Source organism: Pongo pygmaeus, chromosome 7, assembly GCF_028885625.2.
Source record: "Pongo pygmaeus isolate AG05252 chromosome 7, NHGRI_mPonPyg2-v2.0_pri, whole genome shotgun sequence".
Classification (NCBI taxonomy): Eukaryota; Metazoa; Chordata; class Mammalia; order Primates; family Hominidae; genus Pongo; species Pongo pygmaeus.
This window is the reverse complement of record NC_072380.2, coordinates 119,143,563-119,159,274: the sequence shown is the minus strand read 5'-3', so window position 1 is coordinate 119,159,274 and position 15,712 is coordinate 119,143,563. Positions and strand designations below refer to the sequence as shown.

At 37.3% G+C, this 15,712-nt stretch overlaps 1 protein-coding gene across 5 annotated transcripts in view; it reads right to left on the bottom strand.

The window, feature by feature from the left end:
- OXR1 (oxidation resistance 1) overlaps nt 1-15,712 on the bottom strand; it is a 488,540-nt gene that overhangs the window by 105,321 nt on the left and 367,507 nt on the right. The gene's annotated exons all lie outside the window — the stretch shown is intronic.

The window sequence follows — 15,712 nt, the reverse complement described above, 5'->3', positions numbered from 1 at the left end:
GAACCAGATTAACAAAAACATTGGTTTGTAATGTTTATATTTTCTTAATTGTTAGATGAATTAAATGATTCCTATTTTAAGGGGACTATTCTTCGATTGCTTGTTTACATTGGCTAATGACTGAAGTTCTGTTTAATGTTCAATCTTCTCAATCTTTTTGTTCCTGCCCTAGCTCCCATCTCTGTCAGTCATCCTATATACCAAGCTCTCTGAATTCAAGCTCACTTCTTTATCTTTTACTGAAGATGACATGAAATGGTTTTTCTACTAACAACCATTCCCTGGCATACTTCCTGATTCACTAAAACTATTATGGGTAGCCACAACATTGTGTTCATTACTTTTTAAAATACTTTTTAACACAGATAAAATTGTTGAATTTTAGGAAATAAAAGAAGCAGAACTGTAACATCCTGAGAAAACACAGAGACATTGAAATATATGAGCACGATGCATCTGCAAATCTTTAAGCAAAATGGTAAAAGTGAGACCTGTGTTCTCATTATAAGGCTAGCTATATTAATAAACTAAGAAAATAACAATTGGATCTTAAAAGAACAAAATGAGAAAATAATTTTCTCCAGTAACAAGTTATATCTACCTGTCAACTATTTCATAAGATAGAAATGTTAGGGTTGGGCATGATAGCCCACACCCGTAATCTAAGCATGTTGGGAGGCTGAGGCCAGAGGATCGCTTGAGGCCAGAAGTCAGAACTCAGATTTCTGATATGATTAGCAAAACCACTGATGGAATCAATAAAGCAGACTGACACTCTGACACTAAACTAAGCAAAGAGATTTTGTAAGTTTAGAAACTAAGGCATTAATCTATTATACAGTCACTACATCTGCATCTGCCAGTAAACCTAAAGCTTAACTTCATAGATAAATTTGCTACCCTTAAAATTGACTCTTTTTTTTTATATAAAGCATTTGTGTGTTTTTCGCCACTAAAATGGTTTATGCTAGCATTCAAATTCCTTATCATATGTGAGACTGCCACCTGTGTCCCAAATGACCACAAAGAGGAAGAATGTGGGTTATTGTTTGAATATAATCATGATCACAGCATTGAAGAGTATATGACAGAGATTTAATATGGCCTTTCAATAGACTGGGACAGAGTCTAATATTAATTTTCTAAAAAGATCCCCTCTAGAAGATACCAACCTTGGATATAATAATTACAAACCCTACTAAAAACCAAGTAATTTTCTCTCAATTCTGAAAATTGTCCAAAAGGTGTTACTCCCTCACTTGTCAGAAAAACACTGCATGGCAGTCAAGCCAAACAAGGACTCAGCAATAGCATTGTTAACAATTATAATTGAAACTTGGGTCACAATAACTGACATCAACTTACCATAGAATTATTCCAGTTCTATTTTTAATCCTATGAAGACAGTAATTACAATGATATAATTACAGCCCCCAAATACTCCATACCTGGAATGTGGCAGCTTCTGGAGCTTTTGGATCAGTTTCACTCAGCTCATTGGACAAGTGCCAATTGGTATTACCAATGGTGCCTAAAGTTCTGAAAACTCAATAAAGCTTTAAAAACCTTTAGGAACAATAACTCATCAGGACATCCAAAAAGTAATGTTACATCATGAAGACAAACATTCTCATTTTCTTTCTTCTGCAGATTTCTTTTCCTGCCTGCACTTTCTTTGAGGTTGCAGTAGAGAGTGCATGTCTACAGAAGGTACTGTATGCATAGCTATGAGGAGGTCTTACCCTCTGTCTTTTTATCTTTCTGGGCCCTTCTTTACCCTTGTTCTTCCTCTTCTCCTCTCTTAATTCTATAATGGGTCTTCACATGTTGCTGTACCTTCTCGTGTTACTTGAATAGAATTTTGATACTTATTCTTAATCTGAAAAGCTGATAAGTGAAAACATTTGTTTTCTGGTATATTAAGTACTTTATTCAAATTATTAATTTAACATATTTTAAAGTTATATAGCTTTTAGCTAAATTTTTGGATAATTTCCCTATCTTTGTTTTTATTAAAGATAATAGGTCCAAGCACAGTGGCTCATGCCTGTAATCCCAGCACTTTGGGAGTCTGAAGTGGGCAGATCACCCTGAGGTCAGGAGTTTGAGACCAGCCTGGCCAACATAGCGAAAACCCATCTCTACTAAAAATTACAAAAATTAGTCAGGCTTGGTGGTGTGCACCTGTAATCCCAGCTACTTGGGAAGCTGAGGCAGGAGAATCGTTTGAACTTAGGGGACGGAGGTTGCAGTGAGCCGAGATCACACCACTGCACTCTAGCCTGGGCAACAGAGTGAGACTCTGTCTCAAAAAAAGAAAAAGAAAAAAAAAAAGATAATAAAAGATAATAGAGAAAAAAGAAGATGAACAGGCAAAATAATATTGGAAAAACCTAAATCTGTTGCTAGCACGTTTCCAGCTTTAACTGTAACCAGTAGTTAGGTAGTTGTTTTTTTTTTTTCCTTCTGTTGGGGGAAAGTTTATACCTGGGGCTGTGTCAATGCAAGACGAAATGAAGTATGACAATAAAAAGAGAGCCTACTTATAAGTTCATCCATCTCAGAGAAAGTGCTGGGCAGCAATGACAAATTTTTATCAATTGTCCAAATGTTTCAGCCATGATGCATGAACAGCAAACTCCTAAGTGCTGTACATAATGTTTGAAAGGAGTAGAGAACTTATTCCTCTTCCCAAAGCAGATGGGAGTTCCCTGACTCCCCGCCTCCCCATACCAAACACAATCTGGGAAAGATGCTAATAACCCCAGATGAATCAGCCCAAAGGCAGTCAGCATATAGGAAGAGAAACTCAAACCTAGATGGTCAATCTTTAAATGATCCAGCACTGACTAGACAGGTTTAATTTTCAAACAGAATCATGCACTGGTCATTTTCTTCTGTTGCAGATCTACTCTAAATTCTCAAGTCTTCCTAGAGAGCAGTAGACACAGCAATATAACCAGATTCAAAACTCAAATCTGTGCTGCCCTAACAGGCTTAAAGGAAAGTTGGATCATTTCTAATTGCCTCTCAAGAGAGAAGCAGGGCATGCCTAGGCACCTCAGCCCCACCTACTATCCAGAGACTCATATGAGTGCCAAGCTGGCTATACAGCCACCACCACCAGTAGAATTTATCAAATGTATTGAACAAGGACGGGTTGGCAGCCACTTTGTACCTACCCTACTGGTTTTCTAGGAGTCAGGAAGGAAGGGTTGGGGATAAGATTCTTAAATATACAGAGACATCAACAACATTGTTAGGCCCTCAGATTGAGCTGGTTCTGCTAACACACTGCATGATATGTAAGCACATGCATTTATGTTTGCTCATTAGAGCCTATACATTATGTAGTAAAATGAAATCTCCCAGCTTCTACTTTACCCCCTCTTTAATCGATCTCCAACACTGCAGCCAGGGTAATCTTAAATCCACCAATCTAAGTATTGCCTTTTCTCTGCTTTAAAAACACTCCTTGTTCACAGCAGCAGCTGCCTGTTGATAATGAGAATCAGCTGTGGAACTTTTTAAAAAATTAAAATTCTCCAACTATACGCAGAGATTCTGGTTCCATGGCTGTAGGGTGGGGAACTCAGGAACCTCAATTTTTAAATTATGAGCCATGTTTGCGACCTGCTACTTTAGTTCTTCCAAATGGTTTTTGCATATTTAGTTCATGTGAGTCACACAATGACTTCCGAAAAAGATCCATGAGACTAGATCTGGCAACCACCGAGCAGTGATGTATATGTTTCACATATGTGTGCAAAGAACAGGTGCTGTTTAAAACTGCCAGTGTTTTACGCTCCAGGTGCCTCGGCCCCTGCCTCAGCAGCTAAGGATATGACATGCACAGGATGGTACAGCTACAAGATGGTGGAGCCTCCATCAGTCTGGATCCCTATGTAACTATATGGATCAGAGCCCCTGCTCCCAATACAACCCGAAATTGGATATGTAAGAGGAACAAGAAATACATCAAGAAATATACACCTATTTCAGCAAGTCACTTAGGTTTAGGGGTTCATTTGGCATCACAGCATAAGCTTAGCTTATTTTGACTGATAGATTTTGCAAATGATTAAGTTACATTTTTAATGATATATTAATATGCTAAAGATCACCTGATTTGTTAATGATTTTGCTTTTCAATTGTCTCTTGCCATGTCTGTATTCTGAAAAGTATTCCAAGATTGCAAAACTATTCATTTACCTTTTGTGTATGTGAATAAGTATTTTCTTAATACAACCAGAGGAAAACCAACAAACAACAAAAGCAAAATGGGGAGAATGCGGAGTTGCTAAAGCTAAAAAGAATCTGTCGATCATTTATAGTCCCAGTTTAAAAATTTGGTTTCCTATCAGCCTTATTCTTTCAATAAATATCTTTATAATCAGAAAATGTAAATTTGAACTTGTAAAACACATGTAGACTCGTAAAATGCCATTTTTATGTTTTACGTATTGCTCTCCCATAAAAGTACACTAGAAAATGGTTGAAAAGAATTACTTTAAGAGCTACAAAGAATACATCTCAATTGTCTTTCACACAATGCCCTTAACATACTAATAGCAACCTTAACCATAAGACATGAGCGGGGCCTTGGTGTTTATCTAGTCAAGCATTTCATTTTTATAGATTGGGTCACCAAAGCCTAGAGAGGTCAAGTGTACCTCTCAAGGTCACACACTTGGAAAAGAACAGAGCCAGAACGCAGGGTTTGCCCACGGGAAATGCTGCCACATGACATTTCCCTCCATCTTTTACTCAAGCAGTTAACTGTTACTCTCTCAGTTCACCCAAACATTTGGTTAAAGTGGAATGATGTCCCACAGAGGGTTTTCTGGCTGTGAAAGCTAGGTCAAACTATTTATTTATTGAGATGTAGCTTTCTAATCTGTAAAATAAGAGTAAATAGTGCCTAACTTGGAGCTTTTCTATGATTAGAAAGGACATGATGTATGTGTTAGACCCATTGTTCTTTCGCTGTAAATAAAAAAAAAATTATATTGATTCCCTTCAGAATTTCAGCCTGTTCTTCTAGACCAGGGAACAGCAAACTCTGGCCCATGAACCAAATCTGGCCGGCCACCTGTTTTTATAAATTCGGTTTCCTTTGAACACAGCCATGCCCATTCATTTATGTATTGTCTGCGGCTGCTTTGGGACTATATCAGCAGAGCTGACTAGTGTGACAGAGACTTTATGGCCCAAAAAGCCTAAAATATTTGCTCCCTGGCCCTTTTCAGAAAAATTCTGTTGGACTATATTCTAAACTGTTGGGATCATTTTGATTCTTTCACCCACAGTGTCACTCGGTATCCCTAATTACTGAGTCAACCACAAATTTGCCTCGTTAAGGTTGTTCATAAAAATATTTAATGAGACATGAGAAAGGAAAGTCACAAGACACAAGTCAACTGACACCTTCAAGGATGACAATGACTACCACTCATTGAACACATTAATCTAAAGAAGTATGAATCCACTAAATGCTACCATCACCCAGAACTCATTTATCAACAATGCCACATATTAGTTAAACATCTTTCTAGTATGCAGAAGATGAGGTACAGACTCCAAGTGATCACTGCTTTCCCCTCTGAAATGGTTTCAAGTCTATGATGTTTCTGTATCCTTCAACTCCATTTCAATAGCATTTTAAAAATTCGGGCTATTCACCTAACTACAGTTTTCTGGCACATCTCTCATTATCCAGCTACAGAATGGCTAGCTGTAACCAAACCTGATTCTTCTTTTTTCTGGGCACATAGTGACCCTGTATTTCCCAGATTCCTTTTTGGGCAGCAGTGCTCAAGTGATTATTTTTTAGCCAATGGAAGGACTGCAAAAATGACGTGTGCTACTTCCAGGCCTGGCCAGAGAGTCCCCATTGGTGATCTCCATGCTCTTTTCTTTTCACATACTTGTAGCAGATGAACATGGTGACTTGAGAAGCCATTTATTAAATATGACAGAGCCTTGAGATAGAAGGTACCTGGGTCCTTGAACCCACCCTTAGTGGAGAGCCACCACCACCCAGGAACTCCAAATGTAGACTCAAACAAGAATAAACTTCTCTTGTATTTAAGCCATTTTATATATTTTGAAGTTTGTTACAGGAGGGAGTATAACTGTCAAAAATACACTATGATTCCTGTAAAGTTACTACCAAAGGTTTTGTGACCAGATAGGAAAATATTCTGGTTTTCTGGACCAAGAGGTTTCAATTCATGTAAAGTAGATGTGGGTGTTCTTTCACTATATCCCTGTGTGCCTTAGCCTAAAAATTTTAATTTTACAGTATTTGTTTTGTACTTTCTTGTAGGTCATTCTTCTTAATTGAGAAAAATAAAGCAAAACTGTGGCCGAGTGTGGTTGTGCACACCTGTAGTCACAGCAACTTGGGGCACTGAGCTGGGAGGATCTCTTGAGCCCAGGAGTTCAAGCCTAGCCAGGGCAATATGGCAAGATCCCATCTCTTTAAAAAAAAAAAAAAAGCTAAATAGGCATTAAACTTACTCTTTCTTTTAATAAACTGTTAAACAACATGAGCCTCACCCATCCATCTTGTTCTCCTTTATTGTAGGACTTTCCTTTTTACTAGTTAGTTTTTTTAGTGCTTGTATAACCTCACTCTATGTTTTGGCCTGATACTCTCACAGTTTTATGCCAGTCTTTTCTGTTTGTTTGTTTTTAGTCCCTGGTAATATGTTCCTCTTTTGTTTCTTCTAAGAACTAAGCTCAGAAAACAGCTTGCCAAATCACACTGGTATCTCCCCGTTTTGCTTTCTTATAAAGATTACTGATGACTTTGTTTGCCAGTTTGATTTTTTGGGTATGCTACCAACACTCAATTAAGAAACCCTATTCTACTGGATGCTGAGAAAGAGTCAGCACTCCCATAACCACCTCACGCCTCTGGCAACTTTTATAGTCTGTTTGTAAAAAGCCTTATTTCATCCTGTATCTAGACACAATATTCAATATTCTTTAACGCTCGTACTTTAGTACGCTGTGCATGGAGATAACATGCTTCTATTGATCCTGATGCTTCTCCATCTCATTTACAGAGAAGATGCAGGGCAGGCTGTTGCCACTTCCTGACATATCTTTCTGGGCTTGCTCTTTCAGCCCCACGTTTTCACTCACTAGCTTCAAAAGCTATGAGGTCCCATTCAAGACATCCTACTCTCTAAAGCCCTCTTTATACCAGTTTGACTTAGCTTCAATTGGCACAGAAAAATCTGGGAATGAAAGATGTGATTATAAGCTTATATGGCAAAAAGAAGAAGACAGCTGTGTGCAAAAAAGTTTATGGCTAACAGAATGATGTTTCTTTAGCTAGCAAATTTATATGTTGTAAACGTCATTAGCATGACTGGATGTATTTGATAACTTGTAGAGTTATACTACTGTCTATGTAGATGCTTTCTTAAAATTTTAGTTAAAAAGTATAGAAGTGAGTTTTACCTCAGTGAATTTCTGCAACATGCACATAAGCTTGTCATAAATAAATGAAGTAAATTTACTTTATAGTATGCATATGTTCTAGTTTGATTTTGGAACTAGTAAAAAGCATGCTATGTATTCTTTCAAGTATTGTGAACAAACATAGGGTGTATTTGTTAAAAACAAAGTTGTAACTATTTTTGCAAGAATTTGAACATTGAATCACTGGCAAAATTTGAATTTCAAAAATTTAAATTTGTCTTTCTCAGATGTAATTTAAATATAATCAGTTTAGGGTGTTTCTAAAAATTGATTTGCAAAGAAATAAATATTATTTTTATGCTATCAAAGTTACTTCCCAAAGTAAAGATTACATGTTATTCACACTTTAAATATACATGTACTTATTCTATTATTATTAAAGAGAGGATTCCTCTGCCATTCTGACTACTTTCTCCTCAAAAGAAGAGACCATATGTTTTAGATAAAACAAAAAGAGCACCATACAGATGCTTGCTTATCTTTAAGGTCTCAATGATGATTATCTGCATTATAAGGGGAAAATCATAATTAACATGAAAATATAAAATATAGTTCCTTAATATATATGTATATATACATATGCATATATTTGTGTATATATACATCTATATACAAATATGCAAATATATGTATTGGTATATATACACAAATACTTATATACAAATGTATATATTTGTATATATGCAAACATATATATATATTTGCATTGGTTGTATGATATAGTAGGTCTTTAATAAATATGAACTATTTTCATTCCCCACAAATTTGATATTGTTTGTAAGATAAAATATGTGAAAGTATACACGTCAGTTCTGAGGGTGTTAACAGTATAAACAAAGAAAGAGAAAGAAACAAGGAGAAACGTTGCCTTGCTAAAAATCAGTGCCTTTTCCTTGATATACCAGAGATAAACCAAAGTAAGACATTCACCATCTTGGAATTCCTGGCAGTCGCAGATGGCAGGGAGGTTATGAGATTTGATATACTTGCTCACAAAGGGCACTGTGACTACCTTGATTATACTTACCTTACCATACTAATTTTTTGTTTGTGTGTCTGTCTCTGAGAATGGAAACCATTAATACAGTTGTCTACATTAACATGACCTTACACTCACTCTACTGTCTCCTAGTTTTTTCTAGGAGCATCTGGAATGATATATCAATTCTTCAATAGAAAGCATTAATCAATAGTTTATACACTAGGACTTTTTGAATCCCTTGCCACATCTTATTTTATCAATCCTAAACTATCATATCATGATCCTTACCCAATCTTAGCCAAGTTGCCCTATTGAGAGATCTGCCTTAAATTAGACTTGAAAATCTCAAATATTCCAAATATGTCCCACCCTTTTCCTACTTTTTAGGCACTACAAAGGCTCTGTTGAAGTGGTACTCTCCATACCTCAATGAACTTGTTTTGTCTTACCAAAAAGGTAATATCAGTGATATTTTGGGGAGCCAGCTTTCAACACTCCCGTTAGATTGTGAACTCATGAAGAGCTGGGTATATGTCTCATTCATCTTCTTATCTGCAATTTTTTACATGGTTTCTCTGTATAAAATAAAATTTACAGAAGGCCATTGTTTTATGGAAGGTTGGCCATTGTTTAATGGCAATTGTATAAGGCCATTTATGGAAGCGCCTGCAGTAGGCCCCACAAGACCAGAACAAATCAGAATAGAGTGACATGTGCTAGGTGCCACATAATCAGACTGAAATTTAAAATGAACCAGTTTAAAAGCAAAAACGAAAATAGGGGAAGATTCATAGCAACCAGTCAGAAGGGGTCCAGTCAACCTGAAGTGGCATGATAGGAAAGTCCCCTCTGGTTTAACTCTATAAGGAAAGTAACTTCAAAATGACCAATCTACTTTTTGTTTCCACTTCTTTAGCCCTTTTCTTCCTATAAAGCCCACACATTCAAGCACCTTTCTATTTCATGGATGGGATGCTGTCCCATTCATGAGCTGCTAAAAAAAAAAAGAAAGAAAAAAGCCAATTAGATTTTTAAACTGAATTTTTTTTGATTTTTGATTTTTGTTGTTGTGTTGTTTTATAGGTGTTTTTTGTTTTGTTTTGTTTTGTTTTTGTTTTTGTTTTTATTCAAATGGAGTCTCACTCTTGCGCCCAGGCTGGAGTGCAGTGGCACGATATCTGCTCACTTGCAACCTCCACCTCCCAGGTTCAAGCAGTTCTCCTGCCCCAGCCTCCTGAGTAGCTGGGACTACAGACACGCGCCACCATGCCCGGCTAATTTTTCTAGTTTTAGTAGAGACGGGATTTCACCATGTTGGCCAGGCTGGTCCTGACCTCAGGTGATCTGCCCGCCTCGGCCTATCAAAGTGCTGGAATTACAGGTGTGAGCCATCGCGCCCAGCTGGGTATTCGTTTTTTGACATCCCTGGGTGGGTGGTTCTTAAAGTGTTGTCCTCAGAGAAGCAGCATCAATGTTACCTGAGAACTTGTAAGAAATGCAAATTCACAGGCCCCACCTCAAATCCAGTGATACAGAGGATAGATGAGGCTCAGCAATCTGTGTTTTAACAAGTACTCTAGGTAATTCTGATGGCTTCAAGTTTGAGAACTATCATTCTCAAACTTGATCACAGCAGATAGTCAATACAGAAGAAAAGTACTAAAAAATGTGATAAGTATCAAAAGGAGGGTAGTAATTCCCAGTTAGAACAGATAAAATACAACATGGCTTCTTGGTGGAGGTGACAATTTATCAGTGACTTGAAAAATTAATTAGAATTTGGGAATATGTAGTTAACTTTGACTAAATAAAATAGGATATGGGGTGGTGAGATTGATAAAAGAAAATGTTAGAAAGAAGTTGAAGCTAAATTGTGAACGTCAGCCTAACAAGGCTGGACTTTTCTTTTTCTTGGCAGGAGGGACTAACTATGGGTATCATGCCCTTAGGAATACAATACTGCTGGTTAAACAAACAAACAAAAAAATCGGGCCAGGCGTGGTGGCTCACGCCTGTAATCCCAGCACTTTGGGAGGCTGAGGCGGGTGGATCACGAGGTCAGGAGATCAAGACCATCCTGGCTAACACGGTGAAACCCCGTCTCTACTAAAAAAAATACAAAAAATTAGCCAGGCATGGTGGTGGGTGCCTGTAGTCCCAGCTACTCGGGAGGCTGAGGCAGGAGAATGGCATGAACTCGGGAGGCTGAGGCAGGAGAATGGCATGAACCCGGGAGGCAGAGCTTGCAGTGAGCCGATATGGCGCCATAGCACTCCAGCCTGGGCGACACAGCAAGACTCCGTCTAAAAAAAAAAAAATTGAAACTATGTAGTGTCTAGAGTATACTCTTAGGGCTATCTGATTCTGATTTGATAGGAGCTAATTTACAACTCTATAAATTGTAAAAGCTGGTAGCAAGGCAAAACAGTTTTTGTCTATAAACAAATACATTCTTGTCTATGCAAATTCAACCCAATAGACTTTGAATTGACTTTCCTCCCCAACATTGGAAGAATGTACCTCCGTCTGTACTTTCATTTCAGTCATCTTGATCTATAAATATGTCTGGTTTTTGAGTTCTTCTTTGAACTATCTGTAACATCTTGCTGGTTCCTTCATTACAGAATGAAATAAAATATTTAACACATGTTCATCTTTGTGTCTTAATCTTATGTTTTCTGGGGAAAATGATCCTTAAATGGTACTCATTGTTTTATTTCACTGTAGAATCCATTTTGGATATATATACACACACACACATTAAAGTTCTTTCTTTTGACATAACATAATTTTAAAATAGCATCATGCTCCTACAGTAGTAGAAGAATTTTAGGTATCTTGAAATGTTATTACATTTTATAATCATGAACAATCGTTAACAGTAGCAACAAGGTTAGGAGAAACAACAAATTATTTTAATTACAATTCTCTAGCCAAGGATGATAATATTGTACCATAGCAAAACAAACAAGCTGAGGAGTAGAGGGGTGTGTGGGGCATGTTTGCAGTATGCCAAAGGAATGATAACGATTTGACTACCAGATTTTGTTTGTACTCACTGAGGGCTAATGAGCAATGGAGAGAATTTTATGCAGGAGCTGCTCTTGTGGATGGAACAGAGAGAGACTAGGTGACTAGAAGAATAAAGAAGAGGAAAAGCAAACAAATATCTACAAAACTGAAAATCATACACATCTAAGAATGTGGCTTCCTATAAATAGGGAGTCTGTCACCATGGGCATACCTAAATGACAGGAATGTAAGGAGCAGTGTCTGAGTGTCAGTGACTCTGCTTCACAGTTGAAACCAAAATTCCCTTCACTAGCCTATTATTCTACTCATTTATTCCTCCTAATAGGTATTCATTTAAAGAAAAACTTAGATCCTTTGGATTATCCCATGAAGCCCAAACAAATAGACCAAAACATAGTACCATGTAGGAGAAACTATTTGTATTTTAAATAGGAAGGTTTCTGGAAGCAAATTTTTGCTGTCCCACTGACTCACTCTATAAATACATGGCATGTACTAAACCAGTCAGGCATCAGTGGTTCATCCACATACAGGATAGTGTCTATCTCTGGGGATGTTGGCTGAGTTTATTTTTAGTCTTTGAAAACTATTCTCGGGTTTCTATAGGAAGGAGCCACAAAATATAAGACATACTAGCACAAATATTGCCACTTAATAATTGCAAAAGGGTTTGGATGGTAATAGCTTGTGGAATTCCTGTTTGCCCTCCTTGTCCAGAAATTTAAAAAATGATGTGCTTTACAGTGAGTAAGTATATTAAAGGGTTTATATGACATTAAAAGGAATGCTTTTCTATATGACAAACACATACCAGCTTAAAGTGTTTCCTATTGATCACATAACATCAAAAGGCCTTAGTTTGCACTTATAAGAATGAGATCAGTACAGGACTCTATTAAATGCTTGATGTGGACAAGTAGGTAGCTCAACATTCCATTGGTCAACCATTAAAGTGAACGGCCAGTGAAGAGTGCCATGAGAGTAAGTGCAGGGCTAGAACAGAGCCATCATCAACTGCTTTTTAAGAAAATCATAACTAAGGCATTAAATCTGATGCAAATGGCCCAAAGTATTCAGAAGTATAACATCTACCATGGAATCATTTTTTGTGAAAGAGAACTTGAAAGTTTTTAAGTCTTCTGGCTTTTACCAAGACTATATCTAAAACTGCCCCAGACCAATGAATTTGTCCTATTGTAAAAAATCCTTCGGAGAAAGATTTTCTGGTATCCCTTTAAGTGATTAATCACTCTTACTATAAGAAACTTCTTTCTTATTGTTATTTCTAAAACTCAGGGCCAGGTGCAGTGGCTCACACCTGTAATCCCAACACTTTTGGAGGCTGAGGCGGGCAGCAGATTGCTTGAGCTCAGGAGTTTGAGACCAGCCTTGGGAACATGGCAAAACCCTGTCTCTACTAAAAATACAAAAATTAGCTGGGTGTGGTGGTGCATGCCTGTAATCCCAGCTACTTGGGAGCTGAGGCACAAGAATCGTTTGAACCCAGGAGGCGGAGGTTGCAATGAGCCGAGATTGTGCCACTGCACTCCAGCCTGGACCACAGAAAAAGACTCTGTCAAAAAAACAAAAACAAATGCACCTCTCTTAAGGCATAAACCCATTTATTTTAATCTTTAAAATAAAAACAAATTTATGAAAATCTCTATAATATACTCAAAAATAGAGGAGTAGAATGGCCAATCACACATAAGCAACAATTTTCAAGATTTTCTCATATTTGCATCACTTATTGCTATTTTCTTTGATAAAACACTTTAAAGAAAATTCTAGACATATACACTTCACTCTGCATACCTAAATTTTAAAAGATTTGGACATTCTTTCATATCCAGGAGGCACCATTATCACACCTAGTAAAATTAACAGTCATTCTTTGGTAGAATCGATGAACAAGTCAATGACCAAATCTCCTCTCTTGGCAAAAATATCTTTTTGCAGCTGGTTCTTTATATCATTCAAATAAAGTCTACATATTATAACTGATTAAGTCTTTGTCATTAAGACCAGTGCCTCTCAAACTTTAATATGCAAATGAATCACTTATGGATCTTAAGATTCAGTAGGGTCTGGGGAGGGCCAGAGCTATTGCATTTTAACATCTCCCAGGTAGTGCCAATGTTGCTGGACTCAAAGTGGACCACACTAGCAAGATCCTAGCAAAGCAAAGGCCTTTTTTTTTTGCATGCCAAGAGGTCGTTACAGAAATAGGTCAATTATCCTGGTCTAGATTTGCATGTTTGCTTCCATGTGGTATTATTTAACATATTCCTCCTTTATTACCCTTAATTTCTAATTAAGTAAATGATGTTAAGTCCAAAAAACTTGAATAGATTAAAGCTCATCTTTTTTGGGAATAATTTATTAAAGAAATATGTGATTCAGTTAACTATTTGATCTGAGGAATATCATCCTTATACTTGGTAATAACTGTAGCGTTAAAAAGAGGGCTCTACAGTCATATTTCTATTAGTCCACTTCCACCTCTATCACTTACTACTTGTATGACCTTAGCAAGTTACTTAATTTCCCTAAACCTCAGTTTTCTCATCTGTAAAATGGGTATAATAGTACCTACATTATAGGGCACATGACAAGTGATCAATAAATATATGCTACTATAACTTGATTTTGCAACCTTTTTACTCTGAGCTAAAATATTTTAGTTGCTGGGACCTTCCTTCTAAAATTAACTTTTCAGCCCTTTGTTCATTTGAAGCTCTCCTATAAATCAGATATAGCTTTGCATACCACAGAACTAGGCAGGACCCTCAGAGGGAGCATATTGTTAGTTTTTGGAGGATTTCCTTTTCATGTTTTAACTTATCTTTCACATTATAATGGCTCATAAGGCCTACAAATAAGACTTTCAAAAATCTTATGTTAACGCATTCAAGTAAGTCTTTCAAAGAGTAGTAGTTTTGATAGTTTATCATAGAAATTTTGTAGCAAAATGGTACTATGTAAAATGGTTCAAAATCATCCTAAGGTGGATATTAGAAAACTAAGGGAGTTTATTGTCGATTCAGGTAAATCCAATATGAATTATGTAGCCTTTTTGTATGTCATTATTATTAAGGAAATTGCTGAAGTTAAGCAGATGGGACCACTGATATTTCCTTACCTTTGTTTAATAAGCTCCTGCAGTTTGGAGCAAATCCTCAAATTAAACTTGACACTTTGGGAAATCTCAGAAGCTAGAGAAGGAAGCCTAGGATGACTCAAAATAGCAATGTACATTCTGAATTGTCTTATGACTTTAGGAACATAGCAGATGACTTATATGAACTTGAAGTCTGCAATTATAAGTTGACACCATGACTAGGAAATTATTCCTTTCCTTGTAATAAATTCTATCAGCACAGAGTAACTTTGAGCCACCTTTCAAAAGAAGCAACTGCTGGCTCAGACGATCAGGGCCAAAAATAAATTAGGTAATAAGCCCAACATTGTTCTACACTTTGGTCTTTTCTTTTTCCTTTCGGGCTTGAGTTTTTCAGATGTCTTTCCTAGAAGACTATGGCTTTCAGAGATGTATTATCTTACTTTAATGATACAAAGAGGAAGATAAGATGGTAGAATTGACAAAGAGTACTAGGACCAAAGAAAAATAATTGAAAGGAATATTTTGAAAATCAATAACTTTTGAAGAGTTATTTGTAAGACAGCCATATAACAGCAGAGTAGAGTAGTGCTATTACCATAATTTTGTAGTGTTTATTATTATGCAATATTTTGTTTGGTTGGCTGTTTTTGTTTTTTTGTTTGTTTGTTTGTTTTGTTTTTTGATGGAATCTCACTCCGTCGCCCAGGCTGGAGTGCAGTAGCGCAATCTCAGCTCACTGCAACCTCTGCCTCCCGGGTTCAAGCAATTCTCTGCCTCAGCCTCCCGAGTAGCTGGGATTATAGGCGCCTGTCACCATGCCTGGCAATTTTTGTATTTTTAGTAGAGACGGGGTTTCACCATCTTGGCCAGGCTTGTCTTGAACTCCTGAGCTCCTGATACACCTGCCTCAGCCTCCCAAAGTGCTGGGATTACAGGTGTGAGCCACTGCGCCCGGCCGGTTGGCTGTTTTTTGAAACAGGGTCTCACTCTGTCACCCAGGCTGGAGTGCAGTGGTGTGATCTCAGTTCACTGCAACCTCTGCCTCCTGGGCTCAAGTGAGCCTCCCACCTCAGCCTCC